The sequence below is a fragment of the Haliaeetus leucocephalus genome, unplaced genomic scaffold (assembly GCF_000737465.1).
Source record: "Haliaeetus leucocephalus isolate CR32 unplaced genomic scaffold, Haliaeetus_leucocephalus-4.0 Scaffold395, whole genome shotgun sequence".
Lineage (NCBI taxonomy): Eukaryota > Metazoa > Chordata > Aves > Accipitriformes > Accipitridae > Haliaeetus > Haliaeetus leucocephalus.
In genome coordinates this window covers 9879686-9904583 of record NW_010972831.1, presented here as the reverse complement: position 1 = coordinate 9904583, position 24898 = coordinate 9879686, and the positions used below count along the sequence as shown (strand labels likewise).

General features: G+C 43.7%; 1 protein-coding gene across 1 annotated transcript in view; it reads left to right on the top strand.

Annotated features, from left to right (window-relative positions):
* Window positions 1–24898, top strand: part of SMTNL2 (smoothelin-like 2) — a 51535-nt gene that overhangs the window by 6909 nt on the left and 19728 nt on the right. The gene's annotated exons all lie outside the window — the stretch shown is intronic.

Genomic DNA, 24898 nt, shown 5'->3' with positions numbered 1-24898 from the left:
CCATTCAAGAGTACCTAGATTTACCCCAAATCTAGCCATCTTAATTGCCTTTGTAGGTGATGACTATAATTCACAGGCCTTTGGCTTTCTCTTTATCTTATTCTGTTATTGAAGCTACCCCTTCTGCATTCAGGTTTCTCACGGGTTCTCTGGGTTTAAGTGTTTAGAAAGCATCTCATTCAGCATCTGCTCAAGGCAGTACCCTGCAACTTGGAAAGTCATTCATGCTTCATGTTAATAGATTTTGTTTTTTCCATTGACGTGGGGAACATTAGGTACCTATTCCTTTCAGTGGATGGAACAGATCCAGAATTCTCGGAAAATGTTTCAGAGTCAATTTGGTTTTGGTAGAATTCTACTGAAAGTGCTAAAGGGGACCTAAATTGCTAGGGGTGGACCATAGGTGCAGATTTGAAGAGAGAGTAATGTCTAGCAGGGAAAAGAGGAAGCAGTGGATGACCAGAAACAACAAGTTCAACAGCAGTTTGAATTACTTGACCAAGGTCAGGCACCAAACCCACAGCAGAGTCGGAACAAGAATCAAAGCTACCAATTTCTTCGGCAACATCTTCATCTTGGGACCTTCAGGGACCTTCGTTTCAACACTCCAGTGAGGTGCTATGCAGCTCAGAAGTGGGCGTTAAGAGACTGGATTAATTACTTGTTTACCAGAATCTCTTTGCTTAGGCACGTCCATTCAAAGTGAACCCTTCTAATCACTGGCCTTCTGACCTCAGTGTTTCTCACTGATCATTGACAAATGCATGCACAGCGATACTGTGGTTCTAAGTTGCAGTGGGCATCTTGTTACAAAGATTGCTGCTTTGTAAAAATGCAGAATCATTGTGCCGGTAATAGCATCGTGTGTCCGTTTCCCACCCCCCTCCCCACCCCCTTCTTGGCTGTTTGTTTGTATGTTTGTATTTGGTGAAAATAATACCCCTTTGCCATAAAAAGCGCAATGTCCAAGCTGCTACTCACATTACCGCATTTTATTTGCTCCTGCTGTCACACAGCCCCTGCAGGTTATAATTCACTGTGGCTGTCATCACAGAACAACCTTGCTGGCCCTGTTATTATTGTTGGGTCCAGAAAGATGAGTTGCTGACCTTTCCTAAGTGCTATTTCTGTTGACTGCTAAAAACCTTCAGAACAAAGTTGCGTGTTTCTTAGTGGTGCAAGCCAGACTACCTGCCTGTGAGCCTGCTGAATCTTACTTAGCGCATCTGTGAAGATAGGTCCAGGTATTTTAGAGGAGAGTCTAGTTTACTCTGCATATGCTCTGGGAAGGGTAAGCTTCAGGCCCGAACTACTGGTACTAGGTGCTGCTGGTTAATCACATTCATGTAGCTTCTGGTTTGCTTGTAACAGAAGAGTGAGCTCACCTCTGCTTACAAGCTACCATGTAGAAGGCATACTGCTGACCACCACATATGACTGCCTACTGTTCGTGTGGGCAGCCCAGTGCAGGTCTACATTGTAAGGAGCTCATTGGGAATATAGTAGCAGGGCTGGAAAAAAGGCATTGTATATTCCACTGATTTCAGGATAACAGTTGTCAAATGTCTGCTATTCTGCTCTGCATCTCAACTCTTTTGGTTATTACTTGCAATGCTAATTTGGAGCAAAGCTCCCAAGCTGTTCCAAGCCGTACAGGATACAGGTAAAGGAACTGCCAGTTCTACAATCCTGCAGATTATGGAAGAAAACCCCACCTTTCTAAATACAGGGTGGGGGGTGGGGGGAGGAATTTCTGGAAAGGTTTTATGTTGATGTTCATGGGAAAGTTTAAAACCAGAAGTGTATGGAAGGTCCCCATATTTTCTCTAAATTTAGGTTGAAGGATGAGGAAGTTGTATTAGTTTAATTCCATTGGGGAAGTCTTATATATTTCTTAGCTGAGGGACATATCTTAGTGCAGCGAGAAAGAGACAGACGGATAGGTGCACTCCCCCCGTTTCCTCCTTTCATAGCTGTCAGGGCACATGCTGAAGCAGCATGGAGGCAAAGCTCAGGGCTGATGCTAGAGGACCAAATGGGAACTGTACAAAGATGAGTTCTCATACAGCAGCTTAACCAGTGGTGCTGTAGGCAGATCACTTCAGAAAATGCCTCTGTTTCTGTCCTGTCTGTAAAATGTGGATAAAAATCTTGGCTTTCTTAAAGAACTTAGTGATCTACTCACAGGAAGAGGTATATGTATCTAAGGAATCAGGGATTAGTTTGGCTCTATATAAAATGAGTCGAAGCAAGGTCACTGGTGAGCACGCTGCCACTCTCCGCATCTCGGTGTTCATTGCTCTGATATTAATGCCTCACCAGGGTCCAGCTAGCCTGTCCAGTGCTTCTAGACTAGTGCCTTTCAGTTGCTTGCACTAGCACTTGGGTACTGCCTAAGAAATACTTAGCAGCAGTTGGGATCAAAGGTTTTTGATGAAGCAAAACACAAATGAGAAGAGAATGCTTTTCTCTCCCTCTTTTTGTGAATGTTCTTGTAAGCCTAGATAAAGAACACCTTCCTTTTTTACTCATTTATTGGCCTGTATGAGAGGATAACAATCCTCTTTTATAGAATTGTTTGGGTGGGGTTTTTTTCCACTCCTGTGCAAAGCTCATGACAGTGCTGAAGGTCACAAGTTTAAACCACCCTGATGGCCTTCAGGGGGAACCATTGTGCTTAGGCAAAGTGTGATTACTCACTAGTGTGAAGCTGTTCAAATAGTTGGTAAAAGCATGGGAACTGCTATTCAAATAGTTGCCTGAGGAGGAGTGAGACAGTTTCTAGTTGCTTCCATTTTTCAATGTTGAATTCTGTGCACTCCCGGATAAATCAGCGTCCAGTGTCACACAAACCTCAGCTTTTGAATTCCAGCCATCATAGAGGACCAAACTCTGTGCCCAGCCAGGTAACTCAAGGCACAATGATGGGTATGCAGTGACCATGGCATGTTGTCTTTCTGTCTATACAAATGCACCCTCCCGCCACCCCCCAAAATAACTTCCTGCTTAGTTTGGTCTGTCGGTTAACCAGCCAGCATTCCCAGTAGCTGGATAAAGGCCACCTGGACACCGATTGCCTCACCATGTTCCAGATCATAATCTGTGAAGTGTCCGGTATTTATGGTACTGTGACCAAAGCACTGATGTGGAAGCTCTCTGAGTTACCTGTGTCCTTATATCATCAACTTGCTATATCCTGTTATTCTACAGATGGCTGGGGGAGCAACTCTGCACTGAATGTAAATATTTTTAGTTTCAGTAACTTCAGACGGTCTAGGACAGTTGGTGCTGGCTAGAGATTAGCTCCCACTTCTTTATGTCTGCTTGAACTATACTAAAGTCAAGGTCTTACGATTCATCCAAATACCGCTGTCTTCAATGAGAGTCAGTCCTTTATTTTGTCTGTATTTAAACAATACAGTTAAGCAGAGAAATGGAGTTCAATGTTGGAGAAGCAGAACTTTGTGAAGGGTCTGGACATAATTGTTGCATGTGAGAGCCCAAACAAGGAATGCTAGTGTAGTATCAGTGCATTTGTACTGCCTTAAGTAACAGGAAACTCAGGCTCGTTCTTGTAACAGGTTTACATTAAATAGATAGGTGTATCATCAGAAGTCCTTAGCATTGTTTTGCTTCAATAGTAATACAGTTTAAGAATTTGAGAGGGTAATCACCTTGAGATTGTATCTCACCACTGCCCCCCTTTTATTGTTTGAACAACTGGTTTCTGGGAATATACTGAAGTGGCCTTTAAGTTTAATATCTGCCATAAGGTTTTACATGTTTTCAGTGCCAAAGTTTATATGTCCAAATGATGCTCTGGTATCCTTGTTATTACAGTGGCTTGCTATAGCTGAAACGTAGTCTCCCTGCATGGTCCTCACTAGTTCTGTGACTGCAAATACATAAGCAGCTGAGATAGCTTCCTTTTTAGCTCAGAAGTACCTGAACAGCAATAAAGGGAGAACAGAACTAGCGAATTAGAGCATGTTTAGCTATTCATGAAGGATCACATATGAAGCCAGAGTTGGAGGCAATGGCTCAGTGGAAACAAAATATGACTCCATTGAGGTCAAAGCAGTTACATCAGGATTCATCTGTAGCCCCCATTTATTTTTAGTTTCCCTGTTAACATTCCTTCTTATGTACTTATAGCATGCCCCTCCCAATATTCCACTCACCCACTCAGTTTCCCTGTCCTTTCTCATGACAGAGCGTTGGAGCTCTGGTTTAACTTACGGTCAGATATTAAAAAAAACAAACAGACCAACCAACCAACCAAACAAAAACCCCGAAACCAAAGAAAAGACACCTAACTGCCATTGCTGTCAGCAGAAGTTGGCTGGGAAAACATCCTAATAAATCCAGTACTTAGTATGTGTAATCTTCAAAATCAAGACCAAGGCCTGCATTCTGATTTTAGAGACACAACTGTAAATCTCAAGTAACTGCAGGAATTGATAGAATAACACCACATTTACCCTAGTATTATAGCTGAGACTGGAATTTGCCCTGTTATCTTTTAAATTACCAGCATAGCATGTGCATGTTTACCTTGATTAGGGGCTTCAGCTCATTCCTTCCATTATGTTTAATGCAAATATGCAAGGTCTGGGTTCTGTCTTTGGTAGAAGTCTTTCCCAACCTTTCAGAAATCGCACTGCAAACATTACGTAGCTGCCCTTGGTAAATGTCTGACTCTATTGCCAATTACTGGTACAGTCAGTGATTTAATGAGCATTAACCATGTCACCTATGTTACACAGGCCGAAACACCACAGCAGCCAATGGCTAAAATTTTCCTGTTGAAGGAAGAGAGCTGATTGTTCTTTCTTTGGGACTGTATCAAATTTGTACAGGTTTGCCATAGGCTGTGAGCATGTTTTAACACTCACAATCTCCCTCCCAAAGGAGACGTAATGAAATTAATTTGCTGTAGAACAAGGAAGAGAGGGACAGGTCATAGCAGGCTAGGAAGAATAACAAGCCAGAAAAGCAGAGCATCCAGGAAAAAGGGAACCCCACTCAGGAAAAGAGACAAGCCAACATACTGGTCAGGCCACTATCCAAACGGTGGGAATTTTATGCGGTACACAGGAATGTGTTGGAGGGTTTGTGAAGGATGCTTGAAGAGCTCATCAACCAGCATTATCAGACAGGAAAGCCACTATCAAGCCCTGGCCTGATAAATGGTCAAAGAGTCCTGAAGAATTCCGTAATGGAAGCTGGAGTAGTTTATGAAGTGTTTGGGGAATGCAGAGTGAGATAATGGGGTACCCAGCAGTAGATTACACCCGAGGCATGAGCAAGAACAGCATGCTACTGGTCTCTTGACATTCCTGAAACTCTCCAGATGCCTGGCAAAGGTGTTTCTTAGGATGAAGGCAAAAGCAGACTGCAATTAGCTGACTTGAGAACAAAGCACTGGCCATTTTAGTTGGAGTTTTGCATGTCTTTTGGCAACTCCTTGGGAGAAGCTTCCCAGCCATGGATGCATGCAGCGGTGTCCCAGCCTGATGGGATGTCAGGTTGCTAACCATGGAGCTGTCACCTTCCCATAGTGGGCAACCCTGTTCCTTTCAAATGCAAAATCCAAAGGTTAATTACTACAGTAGCAAGTTTTCATCCTCCCTCCCAGGGGTTTGCTTGTGAGACCCTCGGCCTGGGTCACTCTCACAGTGCACCAGAGCCTGGTAAGACTCATGGTTACTTTTCCCTTTTGCCCACCTCTGCCCCAGTCTCAGAATTTCCAGTGGCATCACCTCTGGCCCCCAGACTGGGTAAGCTAAGTGCTGTGGAAAATAACAGCTAATAATAAGACACATGTAAGATGCTGTGCATGATGAAGCAGGTGCTAAGGAGGAAATGTGATTAAGGAACTGGTTTCGGTGAAGTGACTGTAGATTTTTTCCACTTCTGTAACAGAGCACTTTGAGACAGGTGCTGACAAAAAATGTCCCATCGCTGAGGCCTTCCCCTCGGCTGGCAGTCCTGTGTAAGCTGGAGCTAGGCCAGAGTATCAGGTTGCCTTCTGCCATGAAAAGCTAGAACTCTGACCTGGAAAAAATTGGAACTGCCCATGGAATGCTGTCAGACACACGATCAGATAGTGATTTGCTGAGGATGACCAGGCCTCAGTGTTATCCAAGATCAGTATTGAGACAACAAAGTCTGCAGCTATGGCAGCGACTGCTGTCTCTTAAATGTTACCCTTTACAGGGCTTGGCACCCTGAAGTGTAACAGAGACCGTTAGTCCTTCTTGTGGTGAGTCAATGGGGCTGAAGGAGCTGAAAGACCGCGCACAAATCGGGGAAGGGTTGCTCCTTTTGCTGCCTGTGGATGTATGTGATTGCACATGTATCTGCAGGCAGGTGCCTTGTGCATGCACTCTGTTGCTTTCTGCCATTGTCATTTCAGTGTTGTGATAATTCCCAGTGCCAGGAAAGGATGACACGGTAAAGTTGCCTGTCAGTTATGTTAAACAACTGAGGACTCTTGACTATTAGCCCACACAAAGTGATTGTTATCTTCAGCTGTTTTCAAATAAGCTTTGCAGATTAGAACTAATGACCAAGGTAAGTCACTAAGAACATAACTGATTTTTAATATTTAGAATGTTTATGCTCATTTAGTTGCCAAAATCTTGTAATTTCACATGCCATCAGACTGTAAAACTTCATCTGAGCAGCAATTGTTCATGTGCGCTCAACTCATCCCATTTTAGAATCGGCTTGTTACTTAAACTATCCAAAGTCTTCCTGCACCTAAGGCACCTCTTTAAATCCTTGTTGCATAAATTCCAGTGGATTACTTTGCTTTTAGATTAGTTCATTTTAGTTAATTGTGTTTTCTCAAGGTCTGAAATGAGTATGACTTAAGACAAGTCTAGAAAGAACTTATTTCAGGTGAGGATTCCCCAGCTCGTGCTTCAGCTCACAAATGCACATGGGCACACCCATGGATGTTATGGGCAAACAGTACCGGCCACACAGAGACACATGCACGGTCCTGTCAGAGACTGGAAGATGTAGTGAATGTTGACCAGATTTGCCATATGGTTCTGTTTATTTCATCACACTCACGTGATGGAATTTAGGTTTCTTTTCCTACCTTACAAGCTCTCCCACCTTCTCACTACCCCAGATCCTCTGCCTGGGAACTTGATGTTAAAACACTACTGGAAGAAGTTGCATGAAAGGCAGTCCTCCTGTTGTCCTGAATGGCAAGACCATAGTGGGAAAAGCGATGACTAGTGCAGCAAGAGAAAGATTATATAAGGTAATAGAGAAAAAGGCATGGAGAGGATTGATAAAAGCTATTGGTGAAAGAAGGGGAGAGAAGAGGCAAGCTGTTGAAAAAAGCAAGGAAAAATGGTATTTCAATTTCAGTGTCTCTTGAGGGGAGGAAGGATGGTGACACTTAACAAAGAATGGAAAGGTCAGCTGAAACTTACCAAGTTGCCAGATGATTGTGACAAGAAAGGGAGCCTATCCCCTTCCTCAACTGAGCAGAACAACTCCACAATCAGTGGGCTGCACTCCTCTACTCTTCTTACACCGGTTTCATCCAGGTACAGCGCCACCAGCTTTGGAGGGATACCTCCTCTGGCTGATGGGAGTAAACAGACAGGCATCTGTTTTCAGATGCTGGCTAGTGGGAGATGATAGGCATGATCCCAGGCTTCCCTGCAGAGGAGTAAATTCCGAAGGCTGGAATGTGGAAAGTCCTCTGATGTATCAGCTTCTTTTCTGCAATGCTTATTTGTCGTTCCAAATGTAAAAGTCATCAACAGTGCTGTCCAGGAAGATCACTTCACAGAATCCAATAACATATCCGAGCTACTGTGGAGTAGGAACCTACTTCTTTCTTTATATGATCCTGGCTTTTTAAAGAAGCCTTACAGCAAACTGAAGTCACATCCACTTCCCGTCACCCCAGTTTTGGCAGAAGAGTGTAAAGGGCCTTTAAGTCTCAGTAGTCCCAGAGATTCAACAACTTGCCCAATGATTGCTGGAAAGTCAGTGGCAGAGGGAAGACCGGAGCCCAGTTGCTAGTCCCTGCTCTGACTGGTCTGCTAATGTGAATGAAAAGAGACTCAAGGAACTAAACAGTTCATAAAATAGAACAAACTTAGAAATTACATCCAAAGGGGAACAAACCTGAAGTAAGGAAATCCAACAGCGAAGCACTTACGGTATGCAGCCTGTACGCTGCATCATAGTGCGCAATTGATTTTAAGGGCTCTGGAATTATGACTGCAACGTGCTGTGTTGATCAGCATGCAACACACAGGCAAATCACATTGAGGGCACTAGCAATCTTTTTGCATGTGCACTTGCCTTCTGGTGGTAATCAAGTTTCACACAGTAAGTGCAAAGCCTCTGGTCTTTTGCATGTGCATTGATGTGGTTTATGCTTGCTTTGGCACTGCATGTCTATGTTTCTTGTGTCACGCTGAAGTACAGCAAAACACTCAGGAGTATCTGTTTTTAAGAACAAAGCCAATCAGATGCAAATTTGGACACAGGCTTACGCATCTTTTTGAGTCGGAGTTCAAGTGGACACATGCATTTCAGTGATGCGGTCATTCCCTCTGCTTTGCCTGATGCTGTGAATCTGCCTACTTAATCCAGTACTTTCACAAACGGTGTATTTCAGCTCCGCTTTGACACTGCCAGTCACTATAGTATGTTTTAAAGACGTATGCTGATTAATCCAAGCTGTCTTGTTGGCAGCAACCTAGAACTTTGAATCTTGTTCTCTAACTTCATCTCCTCATTGGTTAGAGGATTAATTTTGGAATACGAAAGACAGCAAGCAGGAGTGAGCCGTGGAAGATGCCAAGCACCGCTTGCTAGCATAGGAAATGGTCTCCCAGTGGAAGGCTTGAGCCATCTTGTAGGTTGCTGCTTAAACTCTGGTAGCTTGGAACCTGTCAGAGCAGGGGGAAAGAAGCAATGTAGGCTGGCAAAATGTCATGTCCTAACAGCAGGACATGCATCCTGGCAGTCGGTTATAGTGATCAAGATTCCAAGCCTAAACCTGTGAATGTGCTGAGAGCTGATGGGTTAAGCTGGTGGTTAGGATGGCATGCTGCCTTATGATTGGTGCCAGTGTTACAAGTACTTCTTCTATTATAGGAGTACTGAGAGCTCCCAGTTATGCCGGATGCCGCCCAGTAATTCATGGGGTAAAAACCAGTCTGTCACCAAAAGAGCTGACCACCGGCAAGACAGTCAACAGAAGGTGCTTTACCTGAGGGGTTGTTATTAGCTGTATTCTGCATATAGGATAACTGAGGCAGAGGAGGGATGAAGGTGACAAAGGAGGATGTCTCTGACAAAATGGTTGAAGCAACTTGGGCTACCGCATTAAGCGGTTATGCCTGTAGTTTTAGAAGCATCTGGCCCAGCATGAAAAAGAAGAAAACTGCTATCTTAAAAATGAGTAAGAAAGAAACATTTCCCACCCTTTATCTATTGGACCTCTATGTCCAGTCTGTACAGCGCATTTCAGACTCCTTTGGAACCAAGTCCTGGTGGTGGTGGTTGTTAGTATGACAAGGTGCTTTCTGTAATAAATGCCAAGACTGCTTATTGCAGGAAAAGCCTGATGCAGCATCCCGTACATCACTGGCAAATCTCCTACTGACTTGGCCAGCAGGATCTCACCCAAGCCATCTTTACAAAGCACAGCATCTGGCAACAAGCAGAAGCTGGTTGATTTTCTTTTTTTAGCCAGTTTCCCAGTACAGACTGGAAAAAGGCCAACCCCATCAGAATCAGCAGAGGACAAGAGGATATTAGGATGGGACTTGGCAAAGAACAAATGTATGGAAGTGAAGATACTGCCATGTGACCTACTTCTTGCAGGGAAAATCGATTCTGTACCTTCCCAGAGCACTCCCAGCTGGAATGCCAGGGGGAGAAATAGCAATGGTTTTGGCATATAAATTGCAGTAAGGACTAGGATAAGCTGAGGAAGGACTGGCATAATTTGAAGAGTGCATGTTTGCTTTGTTGGAGGAATATAAACAATAATGTTCTTCTATTGCAGATCCAATGCAGACTTGCTACAAAAATTGGCAGGCTCATGAGAAAACTGCCCTCGCACAGCAGTAACCTCTTGCTCATCAGTATGAAGTGCACACCCATGCAGACGCTCCGTTTAAATATTAGAGATGTTTAGAGATTGCCAGAAAGGACAGAATTTGTGACATACTTTCTCTGGACTTAAACTCTTAAACAATAAACACTCATGTGGTAAGCCTTTCTATGGGAGCCTTCTCCAAAAGAAGGCATTTTGCAGGTCACTGGGAAATGGAGAGTCAGCAGGAGGATGAACAGATGCCTGCTGGGATAAAAAGCCTGCCACGTTTTTTGCTCTGAAACTTTCAAGTGTTCCCATGTGCTTGCCACCTGGCTGTGCTTGAAGGTCATCTGTTTGCAGGAAGACAGCAGATGATGTGGAAATCAGGTACGTGCTGGCTCCTCTCAGAGCTCCTCCATTTTGCCAGTCCTTGTCAGGCCACTGTTTGCTAAGGTGAAATGTCCATATCTGCAAAACTCAAGTCATTAATGTTGTAGAAGTAGGAGCCCTGAACTGAGTTCTCTTTGAGGTCAGCCAGTGTGCTTCGGCTCTGCTCCGGCAATGGCAGGAAAACAATGATTCAAAAATACTCTGAGGAGTTTCCTCACCAGAGGGAGGCAACACAGACTGACCTGTTAGTCTGTGCAGAAAAATCACAGACAGCTTTGCCTTCAGCTTTTAGCTAGAGATAGCGCTTCCTTGCCAAGCAGAAAAGGCACAGTATGAGAAGCAGTTAAGCACCTGTGGGCAACACTAAATTTATTCTCACACCCCAATTTAAGAGTAAGTGGAGCGTAGATGGGATAGACCCATGTGTACCAAAACTCCAGGTGCATATACAACACCACACATCACACACCCCCATTACTCATCCTACTGCCTGCTCTTCAGTGCTTCATTTTAGCTTCTGTTCTCACTTCTTTACTCCTTTGTTGCTTTCAGTACTGATACCCTGAGGATCCTGCTTTATTCTCACTGCTCTTTTGGCGGTGGCAGCAGAGAGCGGTGGTGGAGAGATACAGTCTTAGTCTCTTCACAAGCAGAATTTTGGCTGGCAGCAGTACAGAGGTTTGCAGTATCAGGACTGTCCAGCATCTGTCACAGCAAGCCCTTTAGACTCTTTTGATGGCAGAGAACAAGGCCTTCGGTTACTTTATAGAAATTAAGGTATGGTTTTCAAGCTGTTGAAGAGAGAAAAAGGGGGAAGGGAGAGGGAGAGGCAGAGGCAGACTCGCCCTGGGAAGCAGTGTACCACAGGAGATAAATGGCTGCTGCTGCAGCCAGATAAAGGATGCAAGTAACTATGTGAGAACAAAATACAGAAAGAGAGATGGAGAACATGAGTGTGGCCAGGGCTGGTGACAGCATTGTTCTCTGACACCTTGCCAAAAGCAGCATTCCCACAGAGAAAACATTTTCCACCCCAGTGGGTAGCTGTCAGAGAATATAGCAGTTGCATCCCACCACCTTTCTGGAAGGAAGATGTCTCTGATTATATTTTTTTTCAAGGCAGGGACAGCTTCCCTGATGGCAATCATCCCTGTCACCCTGTTGGTTTATGAAGCTTTGTCAGTGTGGTGAGAGCTGTGTCAGCTGTTGGAAGTTACTGGGCAATGAGGTATGATACAAATTTGATGTGCGCTAATTAATCAGCATGCTTTGTGCAGAGTGAGACTGAGGAACTGACTCCATTCAAGGGTAGTCTCACTGCATGCTAAGAACCAGACCAGCCACTCACTGCTGCCCAGCAGAAGTGGTCTTCTTCCTTTCCTGGTTGCTGCTCTGAGTGCTGCCCAGTTCTTTCCTTCTCCTTCCATTGGCTCCTGGGCTTTTCAGATTCTATTGTGGGCTGACTCAGCTTACTAGCCCAGAAGAGAGCAAATCCACTTCTTTTTCACTTGGACTGGTTTTCTGCTGGGTTGAATGATTGAATTAGCTCATGAAGTGTTCTGATGAACCTGGAGCTGGCGCAACACAAACAGTGGGAGTGAGGATGGTAACAGGGGACTTGGCTCTCCATCTCAGCCACACTGTACCTTTAGATTGGATCAACTGTATCATCTCTCTTAACCCCATGAGTGTCTGTATAAGGAAGAGGTGTAGGGTACACCATACGCTGCATGTTTGTGACCTCCCTTACTCTGAATGAACTTCCTTTTAGATGGCAGTTACTTCCTTCAAGAATGGTGTGCTTTTCTGGTCAAATTGCAGAGGAGGATCTTTTCTTGATTACTCCTAGGTGCGTTCACATCAAATTTCCATCTTTTCATTGTCTCCTCTGCATTGTCATGTACTTCAAAGGGGATGGAGGTGAAAGGCTGCTGTGTTGTGTCTATTCTGCAGAGGAATAACACCCATCTATCCTTTTTTCAGCTGTGTTGGCAACCACCCAGAGTCTTAGTCTCCTGAAAACATGCTAAAGTGTATGTGGGTTTTATGCTCCCTCCCTAAAGGCCAAGGGAGTGTGTCCGTTAGAAGACTGCTCTTAACAAACCTGTAAGCAGAGGAGTTTGACTTCGTGGACAGTAATAGGGTCATCAGTTGAGTTAAAGATCTATCGGTAAATGATACTATAACCTAGGAGAACTTTCCAGTTGCTCCACAGTTCGTCAAGGCCTCTAACCTTAACATGCACTTTGCCAGTCTGAGCCCTGAAAGCGAAGGAAGAAAAAAAAAATTGGCCAGTTTTACACTGGAACTGGAGGAATGAGAGGAACTATGTTGCCTTGTGTGTGATGGCAGTAACCAATGAGGAAATTAACAGTATGTATCCTTTTGCCAAGGAAAGAGGTTTTGCACTCTTACAGTATGGCTTTCCAAGTGTCCCTGTCTTGCAGACCCATCTTTCTATTTTATGTATCTCACATGGTCTCTTTCCTCATGCCTGAGACCTTTCCTCATGCCTTTAAGCTCCTCCTTATTTCAAAGGCATTTTGATGACCAAAAAGAACATGGAAGATGCAAATGGGCCAGGAGCACTTGGAATCTTTGAATCAATATATCGTGTCTCATTGTTTTCATTAGTGTCTCAATTTTGCTTTTCCAGTTGGGAAGGAAGCCAAAAAGGAAAGGTAAAAATAGCATGTGTGTTGGGAAAGGGAGATGTTGATCCCATGGGCTACTTATAATGCACAGCTTTGCCCTATCCCTGCTTGTTATGTGGGCCACAGGCCAAATGTTCGGCTGGTACAAATCTGCATAGTTCCAAAACACTGTGTTAATTTACATGCTTTATTACAACACCATTGAATAAGAGCGTATTTCTCTTTAGCAAACATCTGATAGCATGGTAAATCCAGTCATGTTTTCAGAAAAGCTACCCTATCTCCAACCATTATATTTATCAGAGCAAGCAAGAACAGCCACACAGTTTTGCATGTCTGGCTTTCCTCTTGAGCCTGTCTCCTATTTGGGTCAAATCACATCATACCCAGGAAGGTTTAGATGGATACCAAAAAATAACTCGATATCGGGGTAGTAATTCCAATTTAGTATCCTCTGGCAAATAAAGGGAGGAGAAATGAACAGTTCCACAGTTATTTTCAGTACTCACGCATTTTTGCAAGGTTTTACCCCATTGCCTAGTCACTTTGACCTTAAAGAATTTAAACTGTAAGACAATCCCCTGCCCTGCAAAGATCAGTCCAACTGCTTAAGCTCATGCTCTTCCAGTGTTCATTGAATTCAGTGACTACTCATTACCTGTTGATAAGCATATACCTTTTTCATAGCAACCAAGGCACTCGGGTATGGAGGTGGTAACAACAGGGGCTATCAGGACAGTGTTGAATTTGAAAATGGAAGAAGTCACTCCTTCCCTCCCTGTGGCTAGCTGGGGAGTAGTAGATACAGTGTAAGGAGAGATCACCCCTACCAGGAACATTTTTCCACTGTGGATTCACTGCATTCTTATCTCAATGCTTCTCTCCTGGGACTGATGAATTCTGATGCAACTGGATTCACCTCTAGCATAACAAAGACACAGTTTTGTCCTTAGAGGCTGTGGAGTGATCCTGGGCTTTTTATTCTACTGCTGGTTTGCTTATCTCAGGTCATTCTTTATTCATGGAACGAGCCTTCTTGTTAGCCCTGAATATGGCCCTGCAACATCCCCAGTCGCAGCAACTCTGAAAACAAACCTGCCCAATAGAAGATGGGATAAGCGGCAACATTCTTGTATCCATAAGGCCTGATCCTCCCCCTCTCTGCTCTGGCTGAAGTGAGGAGATTATGCATTGTGGGAGACCAGGCTTGCTCTTTCTGACTTGAACAGCAGGCTTGATTCTTCTTGCTTACATGCTGCAGTGGAGTAAATCAGGAACAGCTCCACTAGAATGAGAAAGAGAGAAGGCAGCCAAGATTAGGAAATTTTCATAGATGGGGACTTTGTAGGGATGAGGACTCTGGTCTCCCTCCATTAAGATCCTCATTCATGAAAGACACTGGAGAAAAAACCATTGATGACATATGTATGCACTAGTATGTGAGGATTTGTGTTATCACACAAATAAGCAGAGTTGGCATGGGAGCGGGGGGGGGAGCTCGTGGTGTCAATACATAACTTGTCCCAGCAAAGAAGAGTATTTTGGGACAGCTAACTTCTGCTGTTGAGGTGCCTCAGCCTCACAATTCCTAGGGACAGCATTGGTTGTCCATGCCCTTTTGCTAATGCTGCCTGGCAATGTGGCATGTCTCTCCTTATGTTATTTTTACTTTGGCTTACCCATCCATCTGTGGCAAATGTGTGGATGAAGGAGAGCTTCAGTCACCAAAGCAGCGGTAGCCACCCACCTGTCTAGGACATGGCTCACAGCATGTTGATGTCAGGCAGAGTCATGGCTTGTTAGTGAGGAGTGAATAAATGATGCTGCTGTTTCCTGGGGAATGACAATACTCCAGTGATGTGATGTATTATAGCCAATGAAATTGGCAGTCTGGCTTCTGCCTCTCCTGGAAAACTTTACCGTCCTTAAGGTGCTGATGTGTGTAACGATGAGGAGGGCAGTTCTGCCCGGGGTTCAACTGGCTTATTCTAAGCTTGCAGGGTCTTCGAGTCTGACAAAGCTAGTGACCTCACTGTTTTCATAATTAATCTCTCACATATTGTAAAATATGTTGTAAAATGCAAAATGACACAGTACTGTAAGTACTTAGTTGTCATTGTCTTGTCCACAGTGATTTAACCGTTATAAAAAAAATGATGAAGGGCTTACTAGTAAACCCTGGAAGCCAGAGTATCTGACTGTAATTGTGTATGCCTTGATAAATCCCTAGCAGTTGCTTGCTGTAGTAATACCTGATTGAAGTCAATTCTTCAATGGCAGCTTTATGCTCTTACTTACAAGGTCTTTCTGAGGCTACTTGGGGAAGGAAAGTGAAGCTTAGAAATAATGTTTTGCTTGGGCCCAGTAGTCTAGTTGCAAGTCCGGATCTGGAAATGGGTTATTTCAATGTTTAAAGAAGGTCTGATGTGAGGGCTGGTTTAAGCCCCTCTCAGGTTCTCTACCTTGATGAGACTCTGTCAGGTGATACGCTCAGTGATGTAAAGGCTCTTTTGACCATGTCGTAAGTAGGTCAAAGATGGTAGAAACTAAGATTCGCCTTGTCTCGCCAGGGTTTTTTTAAAGCTTTGTTGTGAGTTTGAGGCTGGGGAGAGGTGTCTAGTTAGCAGCTTCAGACATGTGGGTCTTCTATCCACATACCAGCTACAGCATGAACAGTGTAGCCTCAAAGCCGGCAGACTGTGGCTTTCCTACCTTAAAAAGTTATACCATTTTATGTGTAGTGGCATATGGCACACTCTGGGGGTGCTATTTGAACTCAGAAAAAGCAACAGAAACATGTTGCATTGTTATGCTTCACTCCAAAGCATAAAGCAGTTCTGAGAGAAAGAGTGTATTGCAGGAGTAAAAAGTATAAAGACAAAAAAGCCAGTGAGGGTGTTCTTCCACTGCAAACTTTCCCTGATTAAGGACCATGCAAGATATAACATTTCTGTTCCATGCTTCATTGAATAAGCAAGGAATAAATTGTCTCCTGCGAGTACCAGACTGGCTGCTTAGCTCTTAAGTTCAGAGCATTGCTTTTGAAAAATAAAGACCTAATATGGAAAAGCTGAAGCATGTGCTTTTGCCCTTTTGGGTCTCACTGCAGGATCCAGCTGACACAGACTGGCATAATGACTTAGTCTGGGGACTGTTCTTTCGAAGACGGCATCGGGACCTTGTGTGCCAGTGGCACTTGTGAAACGGGCTATGCCATTTGCAAACCAGACACTTTTCAGAAATCCAGAAGGTACCATGCAAGCAGATATTTATCTGCTCAGTGTGCAAGAATGCAGAACTTTCCATCATCTGGTCAAGGAGGAAGTGGCCTCTTCAGTACTGGAAATAACTGAAAGTTCTGAGCATAAGGATACTGCAGTAGTTTGTAGGATGCTACCTCCAGTGAACTGAGCTGGCCTGGAAAGAATGTTAAATGTGCCTGATGAGAAGCTCTGCTCAGTTATCCTGAACTTCAGGGTGAGCCGAGCCTCCTAGCAACTGCTACTGTCATTTATTGGTGGGCCCTACCAAAGCCAATGGAAAAAGATGCCATTGTGCCAAGTTGCTCGGAGAAGTGAAAGGCAAGAGAAGCATCTTAGCTGCAATGGTTATGCCCAGAGTAGAATTTGCGTGAACTTCCATATCTGTGACAGCGGTGGATACCTTTTACTGGCCCTACGCAGACCATGCTTAGCATCTGGGTGAATGACTCTGCTCTTCACACTGTGTATGATAGCATTTCTGAGGCAAAATTTGGCAGTGTTGAGGTCACAGTGCTGTTTGTTTAGCACTAACACAAATGGAGTTCTGGCCCATGACTGAGTTTCCCTTGTGCTATCATCATACAGCTAAGTAAATAGTAATATTAAAAAGAGGAGGGACAAATGTGTTGTCTTGAGTAGAACAGGTTGGATATTTCAGCATGTTTCAGAATGTGCTCAGCACCTTGTGGGGTTGGGCCTTGCATGTTTTGGTGTCTGATTAATTTTTTTTTGCCTTTGGGAAGGGAGATAAGAACTTTTGCTTCTGGGCCAAAGCATCTAAATCATGTATTTTTATATTCTACATGACTAGAGATTGTAGGAAGCTGCCAAGCATTTTCTGATTAAGGGAAGTACAGTAGGGATTTCTGTAAAAATTCCATGAAGAGAGCAGTTTGCTGTAGGGACGTTGTAGAATTCTGCCTGCAGGACAGACTAACTTTAAACTTTCTAGGTATGTGGCAACCTGCTGTAATTAAGGTATCGTGTTCATGGTGACTGTGTCAGCAGAGATAAATCCAGGCGTGGCTTCTGGTGTTGGAGTTGTGAGAGTAGTTGAATTGACTGTCTTGGGTTTTAGTGCAAAACAGAAGGGCCTCTAAATGGTGCTTCTGTCATAGGAGTTGAATCCTTTTCGGTAAAAGGAATAAGCTCTACCCTTATGAGTAAAATGAGCAGTGATATAACTACATTAATGCTATGTGTTGTGTAAATATTTCAGTTTAGGAAAATGATACTCCTAACTTATATTACGTAATGTCATTGCCAAAATTCAGGGTTTTCTAGGAACTGAAAGATGGAATCCAGGTCATGCTGTCTTTAGGTGTCTTTCTGCTCTTACAATTGCAATGCATTTAATCTCTCCAGCCTTACAGGCCTTCAGATGCAGCTGTACAGGTGAAAAACAACTGCAGTGACCCACAGGTTTTATAAAAACATGGAAGGTAGAGGCTCTTAGTATGACAGTCCTCCGCTTCTTTCCTTCCCCTCAAAATATTTCAGAAAGGCAGAAACTATATTTGGCTTGAATTTTACTGAGTGGCTACCTTGTGTTACAGTTTATCGCATCAGGGTTTTTGTAAGACACTGACCACTCTCAGAAGCGTCTCTGTGTAAATCAATTGCAGACTAAGCCATTATCTTTACTGTGGTACAGAACTAAGTTACAGGGCCCGTGTCAAAGAGAATTAAATATCTACAGAGTGGAATAAATCCTCACTCTGATATAATTCACAGCAGAATGCACACAAAAAAATTAACTCTGTATATGCCACTGGTTAATACACTGGTGTAAATAGATAATTCTTGAAAGGAGGTTGTAGTGAGGGGGGTGTCGGTCTCTTCTCCCAAGTAACAAGCAATAGGAAAGGAGGAAACGTCCTCAAGTTGCGCCAAGGGAGGTTTAGAATGGATATTAGGAAAAATTTCTTCACTGAAAGGGCTGTCAAGCATTGGAGCAGGCTGCCCAGGGAAGTGGTGGAGTCACCATCCCTGGAGGTATTTAAAGGATGTGTAGATGCAGTGCTTAGGGACATGGTTTAGTGGTGGACTTGGCAGTGTTAGGTTAACGATTGGACTTGATGATCTTAAAGTTCCTTTCCAACCTAAATGATTCTATGATTCCTCATTTGCCCTGTTAGTTAAGGAACACTCACAAGTATTGGTAAATGCCAAAATGGTGTCAATAATCTAAGTTAACAGAAGGGGAAAATAAAGCCTGAGGTGAAATGATTTCCTCAAAGTCATGCAAAGAAAATGTGCCAGAGACGACTAGTTCTGCCTCCCAAGTCCTATTTTCAAGCCATGAACAGACCTCTGTTCTTCACATAGCGTTGAAGTGTAATGATAGAATATCTGTCCTAGGTAGCAGAAAGACTTCTTTTTCTGCGCTCGAGTTTGCCGCATTGTTGCAGGTGATTGATAAAAAGCTGGAGGTGATATCCCCTACTACTGAAATAGCAAAATCCTGAAGGGGACATCTGTCTACCGCCTTCAATACCTACATGCTGATTCTCTTCTCATTCAGCTTTATACAACCTTAATTCCACTGAGCACACAGAATTAGTCCAGATTTACACCAGAGGTAAACAGAACCTGTGTCAGACCTTTGCAGCTAGACTGGTAACAGGCATAAGAACCCATGAGTTGAAGTCGCCCATATTACTGTGCTAAACCTGATTACCCTCTAGTGCAGTAGTCACAGTGGACACAGTTGTAATTTATATCCTTAAAGATTATGTTAGGAGGAGGAGGCAGTAAGAGCTGTGCTTCATCTCAGGGCCAACTTGCAGTAACCTGAGTAAACGGGAGTCACTGGAGTTACTCCAGTTATAATCACAGTGGTGCACCTGCACAGAGAACATGGTCCATGCTGGAAGGAACAAACTAGCTTTGCGCAAATTCTTCTGCAACTGGAGGGGAGAACCAAGAGAAAATCAGAGGCAGTTGCTGTGTGCAGCATTGCCACAGACTTCTTAGAGGGAGCTCCATGGAGGTATGCTAGCATCTGTGTGCATAGAGCCCCTTGGAGAAAAGGCAGACAGCTCAAGCATTTCTGGGTCCTATCCTATGAGGTGTCATACATCAGATTGTGTAACAGGACCACGCGTGTGTATGCTAATGTCTTGCAGCAGGCAGCAGGCGATGGCTGCATCCAGAGACAGGATGCCTTTCAGTTGGGCTCCTTCAAGTTAAAGACCTGCTTAAAAGGCTCACTTTCTCTGGCTACTGCTCAGCACAGATGCAGTTCCACCTGTGTCCCTTTAACTGTGCTGGCCTTTGGGCAACAATGCTGAGTGTGTAACTCACTGCAAGCCACCGCTCTTCTCTCCTCAGCTGGCCTGGGCTTTAACTGTAGAATGTCGTGTGGAAGGAGTAATCTCAGAAGGTCCCATAAGGCAAACATTATCTGCAAGGTGGGGATTGAAGACTATGGCTTAACACTGACAACCACTGAGGGTGCCATAGAACAGAACTGGAAAGGAGTGCAGCAAATGCTGATTCCAGAGGTTAAAGGGAAGGAGTGGAAGAAGGTGCTGTGTGGAATCTCAGCCTGTTCGAAGGGAGATAAGTAATATGATGTCAGTGCTTAAACCGATGTAAATCTTGTGAGGGAAAACAGTCCCACAGCCTGAGAAGATTTGTGACAAGAGCTGAAAGCCTCATTTTGAACTCTTCATCATCCTGCTCTGCTCACAATGAAAACAAAGACAGCAGTTGCTGAGCCTGAGCTTTTATTCTGTTCCCAGCCTTGTGCCTGGCAGGGAAGAACTGAAAGGAAATTCCATCCCAACCAATTGAGCTTCCCACTTCCTGAAAATAGTAAGAGAGAGATAGGTAGGAGGCGGAGGCTAACAAGATGGGAAGGATGTCAGTTTTTAAAAGCCTTAAAACTTTCAGAAACCTTGAAAGAGATAGCTGGAAACTCCTCTCATACCAACATAAAATACAAGTATCTTCCAGATGTTTACACCAAGTGAATGTCTAGATCAGATCCAGAGCATTAAAAAATTCCCTCAGTGATTTATAAAGATGTAGTGAGACCCTCATCCAATGTAGCTTATTCTCCTTGCACTGAATTCAATAGAGCTTTACTACTTCATGCATATTTAAGAAGTGACCCATTAAATCTCAAAAGAAAGCACCCCCAATGTACGTGGCCGTTATATTATTGTCACCATTTGCCACCGAAATACGTATTTCAGCATACTCCTTAAATGCATCCTGGCAAAATGATACTAGTTACGCATGTATTTGTAATACCACAGTGCTATTAAAATATCATGAAAAGCAGTTTACTATGCAGTGGAAGTAATCTGTGAACACCCAAGACTAAAAGAAAACAACTTTTTCACAAATCTGAAGTTCAAGTCTACACATTGAAGGGAACCTCTGGATCATGCAGAACTTGCCAATCTATATTGGCTCATACTTATTTTAGGTCCATTTTATGCCAGTGATTGAGTAATCACCTGTTTTATCATGTTCTATATATGCTAGCAGATAATCCGAGATGATGTAAATCCAAATGCTTGGATATAAATTTGCTTACTGTGTTTAAAGGAGTGGGTTCAATTGTTTGGATGAAGTTTAATTTGGATGATCTTACGGCCTGTTTTATGTGCCAAATTTTCACTCTCAAACCACAGGGAAAACAATTTAGAGCTTAGCACTGCAAATTAAACTATTTTAGTCTAGTATCATTGTACTAGAGCACTAGTGTTGATGTCAGAGATTTGAACCACTGGGGAAAAAAAATTAAGGCAATGGATCAGTGCAGATCTGCCAGAACAGCTACACAGGTTTTTACAAAAACATAAACACACATAAAAACATCGTTATTGAGCTTTAATGTGAAATAAAGCTTGGAACATTTAATAGATTATGTAATACAGTGTTATTTCCTGTCAAATGAGACAGACTACTTTCTTTTCTTTCTTCCTCTTCCCCGTTCCCATCTTTGCAGGAATCTTAATAGACTTGTGGAAGTGTTTCTATTCTCTGCTTAAAAATGCAGATATGGTGAACTTCCCTGGGCAACACTGGGAAAATGATCATGCAACTGTTGCATACCCTAGGTGTTCTACTGGGCGCAGATCAGTTTTCAAAAGGATTATTCATACTTGCACAAGGATCAGTGACTCCTATTGCTCTACTCCTTAGTTCCTGACCAGGATCACTGAAAGCAGTGGATTTACACAGAAGACAAAATGGGCATCTTGTAGCCTGTTGTACATTATCATTCCTGGTGGGGCACCAGATGAAAAGAACTCAAACTTGTTTATCAAATCCTGTGGTGAGCATGTTGGGCTGGCATTTATTTAAAGACAAACTCAAAACTCCTTGATATGTAAATTGAGTGTATTTTGTTCTGGACTGAAACATTTTTGTTTTTTCCTTAGTTTGGGGCCTGGCCATACCATTTTTTCAATGAGTGTTTTCCACGCTAAAGGCAGCTAAACTGGCTATTTGAGATAGGCTGTGGAATGTAATATGTTCCATGGATGCTGGTTTGCTTGCAGGGTAGATTAGGTACTCTAGAAATGCCATAAGGCCCTTAGGAAAAAAATGTGATATTGCTACAGAAATTGTTCAGACTGTTGTATTACTGTAGTATTTGGACCATTGCTAACAGAATATTGACAGGGTTATCACTAGTCAGGTTTTCCTGGGTGTTTCCTCTTCTCCTGCCTGGAGATTTTGCCAAGTGGGATTTTGAGAATTGTTTAGTCCTTGTCTAGGTTTCCCACATGCCACATGACAAATGTCAAGAAGCCTTATTTGGAGAAATGGAGGAAAGCAAACAGAGTTTGTTTTAATGAAATGGCATGTCGCTGCTGTTCTAGGACAGTTTTTCTTTCTTTCTAGTACTCCAGATTGATTCTAAAAAGTGGTAAACATGAGCTCTTAGGGAACTATTGAGACCCCATGAACAGAAAAACACTCGTTGATCTTGGTTTTCGGGCTGTGGCTCATACCTGAAAAGAGATCATTAACTGCTTGTACTTCAAAAAAAAATCTTATTTCCTGATAGGATTTTACTGAAGAAAAAGAGCATCAGGTACTGAGACAGAGAGTGAAGGAGAGCTGAACATCAAATTCCTAGCGTGATTTGGGCGTCAAAATCTCTTAGGTAAATTTAAGCTCTGAGAATCTGAGTGTCGTCTTTCCATCTTTGAATTGTATCATTTGGTTTGGGCTTCGCTTCTGGTGTTTACTTACAATACTATCTGTTTTGAGAGGCTTTTGGAGACTTAATGTATTCCCATGCTGTGTCCAGCTGCAAGAGGTCCAAAGGAGATTTCAAATGGGAACAGAAAGGCGGGTATGGTTTTAGACTAATGAAGTATGAAGCCAATTCCTCATTTGTGGCAGGGCAGAGAGACAGACAGAGTGAAAGTTGTACTTAAATTTGCTGTGAGATTAGGAAGCATCCGAATTGTTGGTATCCTAACCTGTACTGTAAATTGTTCTAAATGCATGAACGAGAGGCAGTTTTGAAAATGCTAGGTTTTTATGATTGTTCTATGGTCACTGAGTCTGGAAACAACAAAAGAATTTGTTTTTCTTGGCTCTGCTAGACCCTGCGGAGAGTGGGTTGAAAATTTTCTTTCAAAACACCTTTTGTCAGAAAACTGAATTTTCAACTAGATTAATACTCTGTGAAAAAGTGTAAGCTTTCCTTAGTAATTAAAAAATAATGTAAAAATGGAAATCTTTACCATGGAGGGAAGAATATTTTCCAAAGAATGACAGTATTAGTACCATTAGCTAATAGCTGATTGCTGTGAGCTGTCAACTTTAATATTCACACACACATACATATATGTTATTGTTAGATAAGTTTGTATATGTTAAGACATGACCTATGAGCAAGTGATAATTGATTTCTGTTATTACTGCTCTATAGGGTTTTACACATACTGACTTAAACCCTTTGCAACGTGAAGGTGGGGTTAAAAGTTGAGGCAGAGTTTCTCCAACTTTCCCTGTTCGTTCTAGATTTACAGGCTCAGCTATTTGCTGCTGCAAATAGTGTTAAGAGAACAACTGTTGGCAACTGTTAAACGATGACTCCTTTCTGTAAGAAAGCAGTCATTATCTTGCAAGACAGCCATTTTTCTACAGCAGTGTTTCAATGCTGTAAAATAGGTCCTACAAAAGAGCTTGGGGTAAGAGAAGGGGAAGGCAAGGAAAAGGAATGCATACAGTGGTGCTGGAAAAAAGGAAGAGATAAGTTGGTATTTAAAGTTATCAATAGCTTAGATAAATAAGTATTACCTACAAATACACACACATACAGATGTCCACAGAGGAGCCTAAGTTTGTACCCACAAAAATTTTACAATGCAGAAAGCTTTAAATTAGTGTGCATCTTTGTCCTGCTTCACTCCTGGAGGGTTCTGACACAGACCTGCAGGGATTATCTCTGTAGTGTTCTGCAAACATCTGGGAGTCTAGGCATGCTCGTAAACATGTGTGTAAGTGAATTAGTTTTGCATGTGAATGCAGCGTTCCTGACAGAAAGAGGCAATGATTCAGTAATATGGTAAATCTTGTATGACACCAAAAAAGCTGTAGCTACCTGACATGAAGTACCGAACACATATAGGCTAACTCTGATGGTCTAAATTTGCTTAAAATATCTTTCCTTTTCCTGTGAGGCTTTATGCACGAGGTATTGTCTTGTGCTGCAGTAGGCAATAAAGAATGAACCCGAAAGCATTCCCCATCGCGGCTCTGGCTAGTTTGACAGAAACGTGTATCTCATCCCGCATGCACACACGTTGGATCTGCTGGATGATTTGGCAGCTTAGTATTAACGCCCATCGAATTACAGCCCACAGTGGGAAACTCTTGAGCATGAGAGCGAGTATGGGGTGTGTGTGTGTTTGTACAGGTTTCTCTGCATGAAGGGACATGTGAGCCTTCAGCATGCGTGTCTAAAGGCACATGCATGTGCATTTCTGTCCCTGTTCTCCCAGAGACAGCTCTCCTCTCCCCTTGCCTCGGTGCTCCCCCCGGAAGAGATAAGCAGCGCTTACTTTGGCATCATCGTCCAAGCAGCCCGGGAAAAACCAGATACTTACTCCTCCTCGCCTCACTCTGTCTCTCCCGTATTCCGCCCCGACCCCCATCTCCCACTCCTTCCTCTCCCTTCCCCGCACCGGCGCCGCGGCCCGCTTCGCGCCGTCTCGCTCCCGCCGCCCCGCCCGCAGCCCACCACGCCCGGCCCTCACGGGCCTCCCCAGCCCAGGGCAGCTGCGAACAAGCCAGCGCCCGCCCCTTCTCCCTCCCTCTCCCACCGTTGCCTCCTGAAATTACATCTGCCCCTTTGAAGAAGCGTACGCCGAGCGGGGCCGCCCGGGCAGCCGCGCCGCTCCTGCCCGCCTTCCCTCCCTCCGTGCCCCGCTGCCGAGGCGCAGCCGCCCCCCCGCCGGCCCTAGGCGCGGCGCGGGCTCTGCGGGGCTCTTCCGTGGCACCATGAGGGAGGCCCGCGGCCC